At 48.3% G+C, this 20,064-nt stretch overlaps 1 protein-coding gene across 5 annotated transcripts in view; it reads left to right on the forward strand.

The window, feature by feature from the left end:
* The window catches only part of CYRIA (CYFIP related Rac1 interactor A), a 103,360-nt gene that overhangs the window by 37,613 nt on the left and 45,683 nt on the right, over nucleotides 1–20,064 (forward strand). For 3 of the 5 annotated variants that reach the window (XM_041756015.1, XM_041756016.1, XM_041756017.1), the window contains 3 exons: nucleotides 3,832–3,858; nucleotides 5,555–5,707; nucleotides 17,009–17,104. The gene's annotated coding sequence lies outside the window, so the exon portion shown is untranslated. The remainder of the gene's footprint in view (nucleotides 1–3,831; nucleotides 3,859–5,554; nucleotides 5,708–17,008; nucleotides 17,105–20,064) is intronic. The other 2 variants (XM_041756018.1, XM_041756019.1) reach the window with 1 other exon arrangement.

The following is a 20,064-nucleotide window of genomic DNA, read 5'->3' on the forward strand; positions in this document are numbered from 1 at the left end:
TCGGCACCTCCCGGGGCAGGGTCAGTGCCTGCTAGCCATGGAGAAAGGCAGGCTTGTCCTAGCAATGCTGCCCCCGAGGAAGAGGCTCTTGCGCCCTGTCCCTGGACCTCAGTTTCTCCAGTGAGTCTGGGTGGCTGCTCCCACACTGGTTGTCCATCCAGCTGCCTTAGGCTGCCCTGGAGAGGAGAGCCACTGAGCCCTCCCATTTGGGGGACTAGCTGGTTATCAGAACAGCTGCACATTCAGGTTCTGGGTGGGAGGGCACAAGGAACCCAACGGTCCTTTTAAAATAGATTGCTAAAACTCGTCACGCCTTGCTTCTTGAATCGTAGCATGACTGCTTTATAATTGGGTTACATCAGCCTGTTTTATATGTAAGGCCTACGAGCCCAGCAGATTGGGAAGGCATTCTGCTGAGCAAAGGAGAGGGAATGGTTGCAGAGGGGCATTTGCGTGGGTTAGAAAGCAGGGGGTCACCCAGGAGAGTCCAGCACAACTAGCCGTAAAAATAACCAGCCCCACGGGGCTCGGGAGTGTATTCGGGTGGACCATATGTCTTGTGTGCCTGGGACAGTCCTGCTTTATGTCTGTTGTCCCAGAGGCATCATTAATATCCCCCTTTTCACTCTCAGAAGGATCTGGGTTTGGCTGATAAATCACGTGGTCACCCTAATTGTACATCCCCTTGTATGTGCACTTGGTATGGATAATATGTTTAAATAAAAACCTGTACCCGCATGCTTCGGCAGATCTAAAGCTGGTTGTGGGTTAGTACCACTGTACCACGGTGGCTGAGGCACATCACCGTCTCATGGCACATGTGGCTTCGAGGTGAAATCATGAGTCATGTCAAATAGGTAGTGGTTTAGATTCTTTCTCATAGCTCGCTGGCTTTTTGACCTTGAGGAAATTACATAGCTTATCTCGACTGTAAATTGAGAATAATCGTACAGACCTCAACGGGTGGTGTCATTATGAAATAATGTACGTCAAGCATCTGGCTTATTTCTTGACACATAATGAGCTGCCAACATATGGCATTGCTGCTATTATTATTATTATTATTATTATTATTATTATTATTATCTCATGACCATTATTATTTTGGCTTTAGTCTCTCCATCTGTGACATGGTGAGGGATGATCCCTGTCCTGCCCTGCTCCCCAGGTCCTTGTGAGGCCAAAAACAAGTAGCATCCCCAGAACCTAGTGCCCCTGGGAGTGTGTGCACTGTTCGAGGGGAGGACTTGTGGCAGAGTCTCACTTGCCTTCCTGCCTGGTGGGTCCATCCCTCTGTGACATGGGAAACGGGTTCCCAAGATACCGTCATCCCTTCCACCCTCCCTCATGACTCTCCCATTCCTGGCCCTCCTCGGCCCTGCCTACTTCCTCCTCTCGTGAACAGAGCTGTATAAACACCAATAAACACCAAAGCCAGAATGCCATTTACTGGTGCTGGGTGCCTGGGGGAATGGGGGGGGCGGGGTGGAAGGGGATGCCACACAAGAGGGGGCAGGAGCCAGATTCCTGGTTGGGCTGTGAGTTCAATGTTCTCTGGTTCTCTGGGGAGTTTTCTCCCTTCCTCTGCCTCTTTTTTTTTTTTTTTTAAGATTTTATTTATTTATTCATGAGACAGAGAGAGGCAGAGACACAGGCAGAGGGAGAAGCAGGCTCCTTGTCGGGAACCCGATGTGGAACTTGGTGCCTGGACCCAGGGATCACACCCTGAGCCAAAGGCAGATGCTCAACCACTGAGCCACCCAGGTGCCCCCTTCCTCTGCCTCTTGAACGAAGATGTTTTCTGTTCCCAGCATCCTTACCTTATTCCTTGCCTCTTTCCACTAATTTGCCTTTCTGCATGCCTCACCCTTTCTTTCTTTTCTTTCTTTCTTTTTTTTTTTCTTGTTCTTTTATGTGATTGCTCTGAAAAGGATGATTACCTAGTGGTTGAGAGTGGGAACTCCACCCAGATTGCCTGAGCTGAAATCTCTCAGCTCTCCCTCCCACTCCAAAGCTGAGAACCTCTGAGGAGCACATCAGGCTCCTTATCTGTAAAAGGGGGCAAGAACCATGCCTCCCTCGTGTGGTTGCTGGGAGGTCTCAGGAGTCACTGAGCTTGACAAGGCCTGGTGCCCAGTAGGTACCTGCTGAATGGGAGCTATTTTTATCATGGAAAATCCTGCCTGTTTGGATTTCTTCCTGTCGACAAGTGCTCTTGCTGATGCAGGAAGGAGGCTGCAGGGAGGTCTCCTGACTCAGAGTCCAGGCTCTGCTGCTGGTTAGCTGGGACTCTAGGCAGCACACTCCCTCCGAGGGCTTTAGTGTCCCCACTTGCTCAGCCTGGGGCTGGGAATGGGTCTCACCCGTGCTTCTCACCGTCTCTCTGCCTTCTCTTTGGTTTGTCACTACCCTACCCTTCCACTTCTGGAGCCTTTCAAAAGTGGAAGACACACAGCTGTTCTGAGCTCTCCATGCCTCCATTGAATGGGGCAGAGACACATGACATAGAGAAAATGTCACAGGTCGCTAGACCAGAGGTCAGGAGATGCCTGTTGGAGTCCCAGTTCTGTGGTGTGACCCTGGATAAGTCATTTCATGTCTCTTGATTTCAGCTTTCCCATTTTCTTTCTTTTTTTTTTTTTTAAGATTTTATTTATTTATTCATGAGAGACACAGAGAAGCAGGGACATAGGCAGAGGAAGGAGCAGGCTCCCTTCGGGGAGTCCTATGTGGGATTCGATCCCAGGACCCCGGGATCACAATCTGAGCCAAAGCCGACACTAAACCACTGAGCCAGCCAGGTGCCCATTTTCAAAATGGGGGTAATCACCCCTCTAAAAAGTGACCCAAAATGAGCTATTGGAAAGTGTTCTGCTGGCTGCCGGGTGTGCAGAAGTGAAGATTCCTGATGGTCTCAGATGGAGCAGAGGGACTGTGGCCACAGCTCTGGCCACGGTCCGTGCTGCCTGTGGGGACCCGAGATGGGAGTTGTAAGTGTCCTTCCTTGCCTGACCTCTGTTCTCTCTGAGGGACATCTGGCCCGTGGGTGACTCAGACAGGAAACTACCAGCCATCACTTCAAAAAGCTTGGACTCCTCTCAAAGATATGCTTACTTTGTGTTGTTCTGTGTTTGTTTGGATGGTGGGGGAGTAATTTACAGAATCAAGGACAGATCCTCAGTGCGAGCCACTCCCTGGGAGGACCTCTGTGACCCTGGAGGGACTCTAAAAGGAGGCGGAGTGTGCTTAGGGCCAGAAACGATAAGTTTCTTAAATGCTGGTCCGTGGACCAGATCCAGGATGGTGTCATCAAAACTCTCCAGAAGCTTTGACCACTGCTCTGGGGAGGGAATTGTGTGTTTCGTTAGAGACTGGGCTGGCCTGTCAGAGGGCTTCACCTTACCTGCCCTGGTCCCCATCAGGAGGCTGGAACATGTTAACGATACTAGCACTGAGGCACGATGAGTTTCTGATTACGGTTAGCTCTCTGTGTAGTTGTGGGTGTTCAACTTAACCAGGTGACTGAGTCCTTCATCCTGACTTTTTTGAGAGCATCTCTAAATAAGCAGAGGGGACAACATGAGTAGGAGAACATTCTGGAAGTACCAGAGAGTCACAGTCTTGCAAAGACACAGCATTCTACTGGCCTGCCCCTCTTGGCCTGGCGGTGGAAGAAGGCGGGGGTCTTGCCGGGCCTCAGTGGGAGAATCACGTCCCTATCATATACACTGACCATGGATTATAATTTTGAGGATGTTTTGGAGAAAAAGCAGTGGGTTTGGGATAGTGCCCCCAATACCTGATTATTTCAACATCTTCTCTCGTTTCCAGGTCCTTCTGTGGCACATCTGGCAAGAGGTAAGAGATTTGATATTACCCCAGGATCCTTCATCGGAAATTCACCTTCTTGACTATCTAGACCCAAACTTATAGGAAACAGCCCCTGTGTCAGGGCACCCTTTCTTCAGGCTGTGCCCTGGGATGGGAATTTACAAACACAACCCTAAATCCATCGGAAACAAACCTCTTTCCCCCCTCTGCCTCCGCGACCTGGTTTCCCAAAACGCAGGGCCAGCCCCATAAACGTGGGCTCACAATTCACTTTCTCATGGGGCCAAGGACTTTTGAGAGTTGCTGTGTTTTCCATATCATTTCCTTCCTTCCTCCTCCCCCCCCTTCACTTCCTGTTTTTTCTTCCTCTTTCTCCACCCGCCAGCCGGGCTCTCCAGCCATGTCCCTTGTTGTCTGAGAACAGGAACAAAGCCCAGAGCGTAGATAATCATGATTTCCTGATGGGCCCTCTCTCTCTCTCCACTGGGAGCCAGGGCCAGGCTCAGCTTCTCTGGGGCACTGGAACCTCTGCTGGGAGCACAGCAGGAAGCATGGCCTTTGGAGCACGCTGTCTGAAAGAGAATCTATCAAGAATAATCCTTCATGTCCTTAAGAGAATTCATAGTTTCCAAAGAACTTTCTCCTGCATTCAAGCGAAAACACTGGAAAAATAAGACAACCGCTAGTGTTTTGGCCAAATAACTAAAGTCTGGTTTAGATGGACAAAACACCAGTGTGGCAGTTAGATGGGAGTTTATTTCTGGTTCTGCACTTTATTCTCTTTATGACTCTGCAGATCATGCTAGTTCTTTGAAACTCGGTTCCCTCAACATTTGGAAAAATGGAGTTAAGGGTACCTCATGGGGAGTTTTTGAGGACAGATCAGGAAAATGTATCTGTAAGACTCAGATGATGTGCCTGGCGGATCTGATTTGCTTAATAAATGTGAGATCCCCTTTTCGGTTTTGGTTTTCTGTGCAGAGGAGTGACTGTTCAAATATACAGTAGCCAGAAAAATCACATAATAAATGATACCCCTGGGAGGAGGATCCATATCTGTTACTGTGTTTTCCGGAGACAGAGAGAGAGAAAGAGAGAGACAGAGACAGAGAGAAAAAACAGAGACAGAGAGACCTACTGGCTGGGCACAAATCACTGAAAAACAAAGCCCACCCACTACCGTGCTCATGGGGCCCCCTATTCTATAATGATATTTTTTCTGATGAGAAATAGAACAGTCCCAACCACATGCCTGAGATAGACTGTTTCACTAATTTAGCTCCCAGGGGCAAAACTACAAGAACAGCAATCTGGAAAAAAATCTCTCCTCCTTTTTTGAAAAATTGTATTTAAAAAAAAAAACAAAAAACAAAAAACAAAACAGACTTCCCATTCAGGGTCAGTGACCACTTGTTTGAGAAGTCAGCCTGACCATGAAACTGCTTTTTAAAAAATTCCAAAGGCCAGAGAGTCAGAGACATATTCCAATGTTATTTCTCCAAGTTGCTGAATCCTTGAATGAGGCTGTTTGCTGCTGAGGCTCAGTTTCCCCAACTACAAAACAAAAGCATTACACAAGGTTATCAGGTTATTGCACCAATTTCTTAGAGCCCTGGTAATGTGTAATTCTGGTATTCTCTGTGTTTTCCTTAAAAAATGTGTTATTTCTAGAAGAGAACAGGAAATGGCCTCTCAAAGTAACATGACTTGCATTCCCTTTTAGCAGATTATCACTCACACAAGGACAGCGAAAGGACGGGACTCTAGCGGGGGCACAGCCCTGATTTGGGAGCCAGACACACCTCGGCCAGCTTGCTCAGCTGTTTTGTCCCATCAGCCTGGATTGGTGAACCCGAATCACCAGAGAGAGCTCCAGGTAAGAAACAACTGACTTGGGTTATAGCAGACGGCACAGTGATAATCATCGTTTTTGGTGGCGAGAATGTGTGATCTGCGCGCTTATAGGATACATGAAAGTATTGAGGGTGATCATTTTGCCAGATTTGTCATCTTTGATTAGAAGTCGTGCTTCTTAACACCACATACGCATAAAAGGGGAAACAAAAACCTTAAAGAAACCAAGGATATAGTTTTGAAGTGGTTAAAGGTCTCTGGGTTTCTACAACTGTATTCTGAGTGGGAACTGTTGTTACCCTGGGTCTGGTGAGTATTTAGGCAGGAAATAGAGTAGCTTAGAACTACAGGCAGGGACGCCTGGGTGGCTCAGTGGCTGAGCATCTGCCTTCAGCTCAGGGCCTGATCCCAGGGTCCTGAGATTGAATCCCACATCGGGCTCCCCTCAGGGAACCTCCTTCTCCTTCTGCCTATGTCTCTGCCTCTCTCTGTGTCTCTCATGAATAAATAAATAAGATCTTTTTTTAAAAAAAGGAAGGAACTAAAAAAAAAAAAAAAGAAAGAAAAAGAAAGGAACTACAGGCAGGGGAAAACAGATTAGGGCTGGAGTTCTAGGTTACTGTCCCTTGCAGAATTCATTTGAGATGAAGCACAATCCGACTTCCTTTCTACCCATCCTGGTCATGCAAACTTAGGCGAGCACACATCCTTCAGTAGCAAACCCGGGATGGAATTTCGGTCTCCTGCCACAGGTCTGGCTTGTCTCGCACTTGCTATAACATTTTTTGAGGCATTTTCAATTTGTGCACAACGCTGCTCCAGCTGCAGGTGGCCAGGCCTTACTGTCAACACATGGATTCTTTGTTGTTACTATCTCCCTCCTCTGGCACCTCCTCCCAATCCTTTATGGACACTTTTCTTCTCATCTGCAAAGACTGGGCCACACCTACCTGAACTCCTTCATTGAACTCAGACCTGACAGGAGCTGACACCCTCACCAGATGGCTAAAGATCTACCGAGGGGCTCAGCGCATTGGGTGCTGGCATTCTAGTGCATCCCCTTAAGTTGGTCCAGGGCACCCACCTAGGATCAGGAGTCACAAAGGAGATGCCGGTACCCTGAGATGGTCATGCACGTGTTCATCTTTCTCTAGTTGCTGGGGTTCCCTTCTGCTGTCTTTTGTCCTAAAGCTCTTCTTCTGCATCTAGATATCTTGAGTTTCCTTGAAGACTCTAAGGAGAAGCATTTCATACAGCTGAGCATAGCGCAGAAGGTAAGACCAGGAGAATTCTAAGATGGTTCCAGTCTAAGTACCTAGGATCATTTTATCCTAGACTTGTTCCTTATACCACATTCTCATTCTTTGGGGGAACAGGATTATCTTGTGGTCTGTTCCTTTCTTTTCTCTTGTGGTTTCTTTTCCTAGGGTGGCCACGAGCATAATTCAGAGAAAGGAGAGGAGCTTTTGGCATTAGACTTGATTTCAAATCTCACTTCTATTTATTAGTTCAGTGATTTTGCTGAGATCATTTTAAATTCCTAAGGTTCTGTTTCCCCATCTGTAAGATGGGGATAATATGCCCTTATGTTGTATACTTGTGATCAGGATGAAAGGAGATAATTTAAATGTATTAACAGAGTTTCTTCCTCAAAAACATGTTAGCTCCTTTCCTACCCAATCTTATTTAGAGCTACTTAAATATAGCTCTGACTCCCCCATCAGGTTCTCTTAGAACCTTGTGCCTTGTGTGTCTCTTGGCTTTGAGGCACTCATTCAGCCAGCCAGCCATTCAGCCAACAGATGTTTATGAAGCATGTACTACGTGGCAGGTGCCATTCTTGATGTTAGGGATACAGCACAGAATAAAATGAAGTTTCTGTCCTCGTGGGGCTTGCGTTCTCATGGGACTGTAGGATCATCAACAAGGAAACATGCGTACATTGTATCAGGCAGTGTTAAACACTGTGAAAAAAAAAGTAAAGCAGGAAAACATAAATAAATGAAGTCAAGCCAGAGAAAGGGGAAGTGGAGAAAGTAGCCACTGCTGTTTTACACAGGGTCCAAGGGAAGACCTCTCGGATTAGGCGTTACTGTAGTACAACCTAAACAAAGTGAGGGAGTGAGGCTCAAAGGAACAAAGCCCTGAGGTGGGAATGTGCTTGGGCATTAAGCAGCAGAGAGCAGCCAGTAGGATTGGAGCAGAAGGAGCAAGGGGACAGCAGAAGGATGTGAAAGCAGAGAGAAGCCGTCAGATCCTGTAGGGCTTCATAAACCACTGTAAGGACTTGGGCTTTTATGTCCTGACTGCCCTTCCAGAGATTCTTCTACCTTTCCTCCCTCTTCCCCAGAACATCTCAAAGGCCCCATCCCTAAATCATCACTACGTAGAAAAAGGGATGGATGCTTTTGCCCAATAGAGTATGAGCCACCCATTCAAAAACTTGTGTCGGGCATTAGGTACCAAGTCTCTGGAGATGAATGAGACAATGCCCTGTCCTGAGAGCCCATGGTCAGCACTAGTTCAAACTGCTTGAGCAAGTTGCATTGATAAATTAGGTTGAAGCGAGGAGTAGTTCTAATTTGGTCATTGTCGAACCAGTTTGCCAGAGTGATCATTTTCCCTTGGACCCTCTCACAAGTCACTCTCCCCAGTTCTCTTGGAATGCACTCACATATTCATGTATTACCAAGTCTTGCCTCCAGGGTAGAGGGGGGGATCGATTCATTCCGCAAATACTTGGGTGCTCGACGTCAGTGTCACTGTAGACACTGGGTACAGATGATGACTAGATTCGCTCCCTGCCCTTGAAGGGTCTATGGTTTTCCAGGGATACCTGCTAATGACCTGGCAACACACACTGATCTGTGCTGGAGTGAGAGTGAGTGTGAGGGAGCCCGAGGAGAGGCTCCTGACCCAGACAGAGTGGGCAGGATGGGGCAGCTCCTGGGGCATGTCATGTCCACTCAGTCCTCCAGGTGAGGCGCAGTCAGGCAGGTGAATAGCAGGGAGGGTGGGCAACATCAGAGAAGGGGATAGAATTAGAAGGTCAGAGTTTCCTCAGATGTAAAGTAGGTTCATACAGACAAATGGAATGAGTCCTCTGGCATGGGTATATATGTGGCCCCTTCTGTCTCCCAGTGCTCTAGTGAGTATTAAACGTTGACTGTTCTGTGCACGGCCTTGCTACACAAATTGCTGAGAAATGGTTAGAACATGAACCTTGTTTCTGTTTGGAGAGAGTGGCTGGCAAAAGCCTGCACTATTCTGGTAGGAATGATGGAATTTAGGTCTTGATACTTTTTCTTCTGGTCAGAAAGCAAATGGGTAATATCCATCTCTTAACCCTCTCCTAGTTGAATAGGACAATAAGAATGTTCTCTATGGAAAGTACACATTCACTGGCCAGACAAGACCCGAGTCCCTACACGTGCCAGACTCTGTGCTGGGTCTGGAAACCATCAAGATGGATCAAGTCTGTGCATTCCTCCAAGGAGGGCATGTTTCTGACAATGACAAAAGGGGCCAGCAGTCACAGACACAGATAGTAGTCAGGAGCCTCTTGCACGAACAAAGTGCAGAAACAGAGGGACGCCTAGAGGGCTCAGTCTGTGAAGTGTCTAACTCGATTCAGCTCAGGTCATGATCCCAGGGTCGTGGGATTGAGTCCCATTTCAGACCCCATGCTTAGCAGGGAGTCTGCTTTGGATTCTCTCTCTCTCTCTCTCTCACACACACACACACACACACTCTCACACACACACACACACATAAATAAATAAATAAACAAACAAACAAATAAATAAATAAATAAATCCTTTTTTTTTTTTTTAATTGCAAAAAGGGAACATGTTCTCTGCCTGGGGAAGTCAGGGAAGGCTTCCAGGAGGAGCCAAATGAGCTGGGCATTGAAGAGTGAGTAGGAATTGGGATCCGGGCGAGAGACACCCCTAGAACAGAATAGCACTCTATAAACACTAAATACGGGCCGACATTCAAACATCTGTGGTAGTGGTAGAGAGGAAATAGCCAGAGTGATCATCACGCACAGATAATGCCTCAGCTCTGCTTTTTAGAAACCATTAGTAGCCGCCTCCTCAGCCTCCCACCTTGTTCCCAACAGTGATTAAAAATAATCAGATTGACTAATTTTGAGTTGCTCTCTCCTCTGACCCCATGGAGGTGTCAGTAAGCAGAGTAGGAGGAGAGGGACCACGGGAAGGAGTGGAAAGAGGTGGAGGAGGAATCCAGCCGCATCTCCCGGAAACACGAATGTAAAGGCACAGCAAGCTTGCACCAGGGCTCTCCGGTAGCAAAATTCACCTTTACAGACAACTAGGGCTGCTGCTTCCCAGTGAAAACTACAGAAAAGGTTTAGAAGTGTGTCTGTCCCTCTACCTTCCTCTTAGGAAAGTGAAAGTATATGCACACACATATATATATTTTATTATATGTAAAATAGATATTCATATTTATATGTGTGTATGTACATGTGTGTAAAATATATATGTAAAAATATATATGTAAAAATGTCCATATTAATATATATAAATATATATACCGAGACATGTATCTGTGTGGGCTCTGTGTATGCATCTATAGGTACGTATACACACAGACACACACGTATGTATTATTTGGAACCTATTGTAGCCTAACAGAGCCTGGCACCAATGCCCTCTGGCCTCATGGGCCAGCCGCAGGGTGAATGGGTGAGTTGGGAGTGGCCTTGCACACCTCCCTGGGTGCTGCGGTCTGCGTGCTTCCTGGCACTCGGGGTTCACAAGCACACCAGGATGCCAGTTACAGAAGAGGAAACTGAAACTTTGAGCCCCTGAAGCAGCTTGTCCAAGGCCCACAGCTGTTATGTTAGGTGGTCAGGAGTCAGGCTGTCTTGTGATTGTCTCCTCTTCTGCTCTGCCTGCTGTGCCACCCTTCTGATAGCCCAATGAGATGGGGCTAAGAATCATCTTGGACATGGCCCTCATCTAAAGCTCAGAAATGTGGAGCCGGGCAGAGCAGTAGCATCCCATCAGAGAGGCCTCTCCAGAACCCTCTGGTGCCATCAAACTCTCTACATTTTGCCCTGCAGGTGTCTGTTTACATGTTTCTGGGGACAGAGAGCTCACTACTTGATAAAACAATTGGTTCTAGTTGGGGACACTGAGGAGCCTTCCCTCCTTACAGATCCATCTTTGAACCTGACCTTGTCCCATTTCTGGTAGGCTGACTTCCAGGTTTTTTTGTTTAAAGTAATCTCTGTGCCCAGTGTGGGGCTCAAACTCATGACCCTGAGATCAAGGGTAGCATACTCTGCTGACTGAGCCAGCCAGATGCCCCCTCATCCCTGGTAGGTTTAAGTATCTCAACAGCAAGCAGCTTAAGGAGTGAGTGCTTTGCTCACTTTGGAATCTCTGGGAGACCCCAACAGCTCCATGACATACCCCGCTCTCCAGTTCTCCTCTTAGAGAACCAGGAGAATCAGCCAGGGCTTCCTCGTCTCTTGCTTTTAGGGGATCTATGAGTTCTTCCTGAGGGGCTAGGCTGATTGGAAGACAAAGCAGTTGGGTATCTTCTCTTGTCCCTCTAAGGAGAGACCTCACCATGAGCTTTCTCCTGCCCTTTTCACTCTGCTACCCTGGCTGTACCGGAGGGTAAGCATTTCCTTTGGATGCCATTAACAGACAGAAGGTGAAGTTTGAAAAGGAAGGAGGGAAAAAGCATGGCTGCGGCATCAGGGTTGTGGCACTGAGTCACCATTTGACCTTGGACCTCCCTTCCCTTCTCCATCCACTAAGAGGCAGTTGGGCTTGATGGTCTAGGGCTTTCCCTTTACGAACTTGACCCCAGAGAGAGTCATTGAATGCTGTTGAATCTGCATGTGGTCCAGCAGGACCCCGGTGTGAGGTTCCTCATCTGCATCACATCACATCATCACTGCCAAGTGCCCTTGGAAGGTGAGAAACTGGGCCCCTTACCTTTGTGTGGCACCCAGGGCCTCCATCAGCTTGGGAGCTCAGAACGGCTGATGCGGTTCTCAGAGTAAAAGGTCTCGGCCTGCACCCCCAACCCCATCCCGATGCTGGGAGCCTTGGTGCGGCTGCCACCCTCGCTCTGTCCCTCTGCTCCAGTCTTCCCGCTTCCTGCAGCTCTGTTTGTGCTCCTTCTCTGCACTGGAAGATAGGAGAATCAGCTTGGGGTGCTTGGCTTAGCCCTGATGGCGAGCCTGCCTTTCTCTGGGACTTGGAAGCTGCCGGCTCAGTGGCCCAGGATGGGGACCTCATCTGACCTGCAAAACAGAGTCAGGCCCAGGCTGCACATGGGCAGAGATGCTCTGGGGAGAGAACTGTTACTGCGGAAAGCAGGCTGGGAACGTGTCTCCTGCAGAGACCTCCCTTCCCAGCTTGTCGCCACCTTGCTCTGCTCCTGACCGTGCTGCTGGTCCGGGAGGAAGGGGAGCAGGGAAATCTAACTCATTTTCTTTAGTTTCCAAAACATAGGATACACGAAGCCTAGAAATGTGACAACATTTGCAAAGGCGTGTGTCCCTAATTTTAGGGAACGACACACGGTCATGTGCATCGGAGTGGACTTTAGGTGAGGTCATCACGAAATGCTTGTGTGGCATTAAGGTTGGGAGCCCAGACTGGAGCCGCACCGCCTGGGTCAGAATCCTCCTGTACCGCCCGCTAGCTGGTGAGCTCGGACAGTTACCACACCTCTCATCCAACAGTTTCCTTGTCTATAAAGTGAGAAAGCCCATTGCACCTGCCACTTAAGGCTGCTCTGCCCAGTAAGCCAGCTAGTCTATGTAAGTGCTCCAAGTGGTGCCCGGCACGCAGGAAGGACCCAAATCACGTTAGCTGTTTTTATTTCAATCTGAAGCCTTAGTCAGATTTTTTATTAAAGGTAGGTTTGGGGGATGTGCTGTGGGTTCAAGCATTGAAAAGCTATTTATTAAGCATCTTCTGAGGGCAGAACTAATCCTAGAAGAAGGAGTTTCGAAGCTGAAGTCAGCAGCAGTGATAAACACTCCAACCTCGGACAGGTGGCACCGTCTGGCTGTTAGAACAACCAGAGCATCTTAGGGGAGCAGAGGCAGCCGGAGAGATCCCTGAACCAGGAGGCTTCTGGGGGGGAACAGGGGGTGGCCAGGAGGGGATGGAGGCAGGAGACTGGAGGCAGATGGTGGGGTGTGAAAAGAAGGGGGAGCTCCACAAAGATGATGGAGGGATGGGGGAGCCCTTTTGACCAGGAGGAGGGGGAAGAACCAAGGAGAGAGGGATCTCCTGAGAGGGCTGGTGTTGATCTGGGCACCCCGAGGGCAGCAGATTGGGGATCCCTGCACTTAGAGTCCTACTCGGGGAGCTCAGGATGAGCTAGTGGAGGCCCCAGGGCCCAGGCAGGACGGGAGCGGCCCCGCTGCCCCACACTGAGAGAGCACAGGCCCCTCTGTGTGCAGAAGAGCCCTGGCCGGGCCTCCTCTCCTTGAAGGGCCCGACAAAGACCGGCTTGTTCTCCCCTGACATCAGACCTCGCCCTCAGGACTTCTCTGTTCTTCTGGGGCAAGATCTCACACAGTGATAATAGCGTGAAAGGGAAGGGAGGGAGCAAGTGAAGGCTGGCTCAGGCGTCGCCATGCCAACCCGCTCCCCAGCAGAGGCCAGGAAGGCGCCCCGCGTGCGCCTGTGCCCCTCGTGGGTCCTGCAGGGGACAGTGCCCGGGGCCGAGCGCCTGGTCCCAGCCGAATGGGAGCCGCCGGTCCCAGTTCTGAGAGGGGCCAGTTGCTTGGTCAGCGATGGACAGACTGTTAGAGGGTCAAGTGAATGATCGCTGCATATAGTGGTTTGGTTGTTTTCTGATTCTTTTTCCTTCTTCCCTTAAGTAAAGCAAGTGTTGCATTTAAACACCTGGGTTGTCGATTTGAACAAAGATTTATAGAGAGAGTTTTGCCTTCGGAAATTTCAGAAAGGCTTACTGTTCAGGTGGCGCAGTGGGTTAAGCGTCCAACTCTTGGTTTTGGCTCAGGTCATGATCTCAGGGTCGGGAGATCAAGCCCTGCATGGGGCTCCGCGCTCGGCAGGGAGTCTGCTTGAGATTGTCTCTCTCCCTCTCCCTCTTCCCCTCTACCTGCTTCTGCTCTCTCTCTCTCTCTCTCTCTCTCAAATAAATAAATAAATAAATAAATAAATAAATAAATAAATCTTTTTAAAATATTTTTTTAAAGGCTCACTCTGTAGAGCAATCTGTGAGAACATCCGGTCTAGCTTCTGTCTGATTTTTTTTTTTTTTCAGTGAGTAAACCAAGGCTGGGATAGCAGGAGGCAGTGTGAACGATGGGAAGAGTCAAGCCTTCCCAGCCATCTAGTTTGGGCTCCAAGACTGGGATCCTGTGCTTCGTTAAGCACTTACTGAGGACAAGACCTGGTCCACAGCAGGGCTCAGATAATCCTATCTCTGATTATTTTCTGAACTTTCCCTAGTTTTCCTGCTGTGCCCAGTGGGATCCATAAATGAAACACTCATAACACAAAATACATGTTAAGCAGTGCAGGAGCAACTCCTCATTTCCTTTGTCCTAAAACAAGCGCTTACTTTTGAGCTATGGGCTGAAAAGGGGATTTGACACTGGAGCTTCCAGTCCTTAGTCTAGTGCAGAGCTTCTCAGACGTATGGCCAAGGCCACAGGTTAGTCTCTGAGGATAAACTGGTGTCTCCACAGTCTCTCCACGGTGCTTCCCACACTCCACTAGGCACCTTAGGACCTGAGGTCACTTAGTGGGTTCTGAGCTGGTGCAAACCACAGAGCAGCCTCAGACCTTGTATTTGAATAAAAATTTACCATCTTCAGGTAGGATTAAAGGACAGCCCAGACTGTACTTGAACCATCTCTGAGACTTCGAGCCCCAGAGCAGATGGAGAGCAAAGCTTTTACATTTAGTCATTTGTGGCCACGGACACCAGCCTGGAAACTCCAGCTGCAGGGTAAAGTTTAAATCAGGATAGTGCACGGTTGAGTCATCGAGAGCAGGGCTGGCCTTTAACATAAATTTGGAGATAAACTCGGTGAGTTTGTTTGTTTGGTTTCATTGTGGTCTCGGTGGATCAATCCAAACAGGGAAATCCCACGGTGACTTTGCTGCATTCTCTGTGTACTGTGGATTTCCTGCAAGAGCATCCTCTCTGTGAAAGCAACATTGTGCTTCTTATAGAAATAAGCTGTCTGTAAGCACAGGGGGAGGGGGCACAGTCACCAGTGGAGGATCTCCCACTAGCATAATTTACACTTCCTTGGGGCATCTGGGTGGCTCAGTGGTTGAGCATCTGCCTTTGGCTCAGGTCATGATCCCGAGGATCCTGGGATTGAGTCCTGCATCAGGTTCCCTCCAGGCAGCCTGCTTCTCCCTCTGTCTATGTCTGTGTGTGTGTGTGTGTGTGTATGTGTGTGTGTGTGTCTCATGCATAAATAAATAAAATATTTTTTAAAAAACTTACACTTCCAGAGTATTTTCCAGTTGTGCCGAAGTAAACTATAGAAACTTGTTTTGATAGGCTTGGGATAGAATTTCAACCTTTCCTCCCCCCACCCAACCCCTCCTGTTTTTTCTTTCTCTTCCACTCCAGCTGGAGTCAAGGTGATTCAGCCACAGGCCATGTTTCCCTTGGTGGAAAACGTGACTTAAGAAATTAGCAAAAGCAGCTGGGGAGGATGATTACTTACCCAAATGGTTGCATCTATTAATCCACACCCCCATCCCCCACCACCACCACCCCCCATGCCACCCCCTGCCAATGGCCATGGCTCCATTGCTGGCAGACTGGTTAAGACCAGTCCTTTGAAATGACCTTGAACAGGAATTAAGTGAATTCTGCTGTTAAGTAAGCACTGGGTACTGCGGCTGTGAGTGTGAACACTTCTTACTACTAAGAGGAATAACATTTAGAAAATATCCAGGACTTTGAAATCCATCCCCCTGCTTTGTCCTTTTTACAAACTTCTTTTGCCCCGCTTTTGCACTGCTTTTACCCTGACCCGGTCTGGCAATTTTAATGTGGGATGATAATGCCCCTTAGTGGAGAGCATGCTTAACTGCAAGCTCTTGTGTTTGCCCAAAGAAAACCTCTGTTTTAGCAGGAACACATCATTTTCCCAGTTCTGAAAACTGAACAGGGTACCTGCTTTTGAAGGTCATCGTGAGAATCAAATGAGATAATGTGCAGTCAGCGCTTAAAATAGCATGGAGCGCAGGACTGCCAGTGGCTGTGACAGTGAGGATTTGGGGAAACAGGGGATGAATGAGGTCATCTCTGGAGTCCCCAGGATTTTAGATTCAGGGCCCTCTGTGTCAGCAGTGACATGTCGTAGGAAAGGTGACTGAAGTACATCCTCAGCTGAGACAGGACTCTCTCCCAGCTGGCCCACCTGCCCAGAGGCGGGAGACAGCAAGACCCACTTCAGAAAGTGCACCCACGGTTCAGCCTTACATATTCCCACTGTGCAGGAGTTTTGATTCAAAGAGGCATCCACGGGGGCGCCTGGGTGGCTCAGTCGAATGAGCATCCCACTTGATTTCTGCTCAAGTCACATCTCAGGGTCCTGAGATGCAGCCCCATGTCTGGCTCTGCAGTCAGCGGGGAGTCTGCTTAAGATTCTCTCTCCCTCTCCCTCTGTCCCTCCCCCAGTTCTCTCTTTCTCTCTCTTCTCCCCCCGCCCCCCCAAAAATAAACAAAATGTTTTAAAAGCAAACAAACAAAGAGGTATCCTCAAATGGGAATCCACAGTCCTGAGACATGTTATTTTGTCCTGCCTATCCCTGACCTTGGGCCTCTCCCAGCGCGGCCTCCGAAGCTGATTGGCAGGGGCCAAAGGTTGAGACAGTCACAAGCTTCTCTTTGTGAGAACTAGTCGCTGGCCATCTCCACCACGTGGGTGAGGCAGGCTGCTCCCAAAGCCTCTGCCTGTCTTTAGTTCACTTGCACATTACTGAGGCTGGAACTTGCCTTTTTAGATGACTCAAGCTTTCTTTCTTTCAATTTTCAAGCATAGCGTGAGATCCCTGTCTGTTACTTCCTATGCCAGAAACTAGTTGTATCTTAATTAAACTAGGTGAAAGGAGGAAAAACATTTCCTCCCCTCTCCTTCCATCCTCCCATCCCTCCTTCATCCCTCCCTCACTCTTTCACCCTCTCCTGCCTGCCCGTCCTCCTTCCTTTCCTCTTTCTCTTTCTAAGTAAACGGCTGGGACTCAGGAGATCTTGGATACAGCTTTTGGCATTCATGCTCTCACTTCTGCACTCACTTTTTTTTTTTTTCATTTATTAGCAAACACGTATTCCCTGAGTGGCCTGCTGTGGATTCAAGCATAAGTCCTAGCTCCTGTCCTGGAGGTAATCACCTTCTAGGAAAAGAGGCAGACAGGTAAGTGGGAGTGACTGGAATGTGGAAGGCTGGTGTGTGAGGACTCCCTGGGCTCTGGTGAGAGGCAGAGGGCAGAGGACACCACCCCCCACCCTGGGAATGGGACAGGCATCAGTTCAGGCCCCAGGCAAGCGGAGGATGGAAGTCTACTTGGCAGAGAACTATACTGAGAGCAGGTGTAAACGCACATAGGAAAACCAGTCCCACCGCTTCATCATAACCAGAAGACTGGGATCTTCCAAGGGATCTCAAAGCTGAGCCTGTGACACCTGCTACTCCCAGGACCCCTCATCTCCACCCCCACCAAGGGGGTGTGATCTCAGCGGTGAGGGACCTGGGGTTGGCTTCGCTCCAGCTCCCGAGTCTCACCAGTAGCCGGACGTCCACTGACAGCTTCTCCCTCCTGACTCTACACACAGCCTCCTTTTGCATGAAGCCTTCCAGTTTATTCCAGCCCAGATGAGTCACCTCTCCTCTTGCACCCCTTTTCCAGAACACTTTCCTTTCACCCAAATAACAGTCTTCCCTGGAACGTTCCGTCCTTTACTGTGGGCTTTGACCATGGTTTCTTGCCCTCACTGGATTGTGCTCTCAGACCACTTCAGGGACTGAGTCTTACTGAGCAGTGGCCTCTAAAATGAGCAAATGTTTGTATGTTTATTCCTTAACCATGCATCAACTTTCAATACTCTATTAAGGACTGTGCTAGGTATTGAAGATATTAGGGTCATTGGAAGGAAGAGGTCACTTAAATTTGGGAGCAAGTGGCACGGGTGAGGAGAGGTATTGGAATTCATTGGTGGTGGGGGATCAGCTAAATTATATTGAATATAAATTGGCAGATAACCTGGCAAAGCCAGTGGAGTTTTGGCAACTATACAAAATCTTTGGTTTTGTGGTACTTTCTAGAAATTTTGAAAAAAACTTATTATTAATTCCAAGGAAATGCTGCCATTTCCTGGGCAATGTAACTCGACATGGGATCTGTATTAACATCATGGCTTTGTCATCTCATGGATTTTTTTTTTTTATTTGAAATTTGAAAGCCAAAGGACAGAGCTTTGGTATTTGCAAATTATCCCCAGCCTAGTGCCTTCATGTTGCAGTTGTGCTATTATTATAATTGCAAGGAGACCTGATTTGGGCTTCTAGGGTTGGGACATGGCATGCCCTCAACTGCTTCTCAAATTCCAAAGGAAAAGGGGCCGGATTAGAGAATGTCATATTAGACCTTTGAATACACATGAGAGATTAAACCAGACTGTCCAAGCATTGCTTCCTAGAGCTACTTTGGGGCCACTTTGTTGAATGGATGAGATTCATTTGTAAGTTTGTATGCCTATGCGTTTCATGACATTTGCTGCGTCAAACACACACAAGGGCTTGAGAACCGTTTCTCTGACATAGTATAAGCATTCCACCAGATTCCAGAATTACTCCCTTTTCACAGACTAACTCTGTAGCACCCCCTGATTGCAGCAGTGGACAATTTTGATACAGCATGGGACATTTGAAAGTGCTGGGGCTCTAGCCTCACTGTCCTTGCCTTATAACTTGAAATCCAAATGGCTTCAAGGAGCAAGGGCAGGACGGCTCACAGAAGTGCTGTTAGTATGTAATGCTGTTGCATAAATGGAAGGTGCATCCCTATTAACTTAGCTAATTAACTTAGCTCATGATTTGGCACTAGGTTGCCTGGATACATATTTGGAAATTGTCACCCATTTTCACTGTATAAAACCCTAGGATGTTGGGACAAGGGGGAGTTCCCAGATCATTGAGCCAGTCCTGGTGGGCAACAGATGATAAGGGTGAGGCTCAGAGCAGGGAAATGACCTTCCTCAAGGTCCTGTAGCAAATAAGTGACTAAAATGAGATTAGGACGCAGAGCCCATGACTCTCTGCACACTCGGTGGCATTACAGAGGCATTATAGTCCATGGTATGTCCTGTGTCCTTCGAGCCTTGAGTTACGCAATAACCATCTGACCCACCCAAGGCACCAAGCTGCATTTCTGCCCAGGAATGTCCCTCCCTGCTTCTGCTCTATGGTTGCAAAGTTCCTCTATAATCAGTCCTCAACTGCTTCTTCCGACCTTCTCTCCCCCGACCTTGCTCCCCCCCCTGCTCCCCCCCCCCATACACAATGCATTTTCTATCTTACAATTTCATACTGTTCCTCATTAGGACCATGCTCATTGGTCATGCATTTCCCCATCCCTTGTAGTAACCCTTCTCCCTCATTCTTATGCAAATGACCGTGTCTGACTAAAATATTAGATGACCTGAGAGCCTCTCCTCCCATGGGATATGGAGGAAAAAATTTGTTGACAGAGAAGCTCCATGGGGTCATGGGAACTTTGTTCATGAACGAATGACTACATTCATCCAAAATTGTATGTAAGGGTAGCATTCCTATTATGTGCCGGGCCCTATCCTAGTTGTTGAAGGTACATATGTCAATGGTAATAGAGATTTAAATGAAAAATAAAGACAGGGGATCCCTGGGTGGCGCAGCGGTTTGGCGCCTGCCTTTGGCCCAGGGCGCAATCCTGGAGACCCGGGATCGAATCCCACATCGGGCTCCCGGTGCATGGAGCCTGCTTCTCCCTCTGCCTGTGTCTCTGCCTGTGTCTCTGCCTCTCTCTCTCTCTCTCTCTCTCTCTCTCTCTATGTGACTATTATAAATAAATAAAAATTAAAAAAAAAAATAAAGACAGTGGGGGTCGCATAAGGTGAGGTGGGGTGAAATCCTATTTTGGACTAGGTGGTTAGGTTAGGCTCCACTGACAAGTGGACAGAGGCCTAAAGAAAACCATACAGATATCCTGGGGGAGAGCATTCTAGGCCGAAGGATTAGCAAGTGCAAAGGTCCCGTGGCACAAAGATATGTGATAAGTTAAAGAAAAATGGTGGGGAGGCAGAGGTGGCTGAAGCAGAGTGAAGAAGGACGGGAAGTTG

This window comes from Vulpes lagopus, chromosome 5 (assembly GCF_018345385.1).
Source record: "Vulpes lagopus strain Blue_001 chromosome 5, ASM1834538v1, whole genome shotgun sequence".
In the NCBI taxonomy this organism is placed as follows: Eukaryota; Metazoa; Chordata; class Mammalia; order Carnivora; family Canidae; genus Vulpes; species Vulpes lagopus.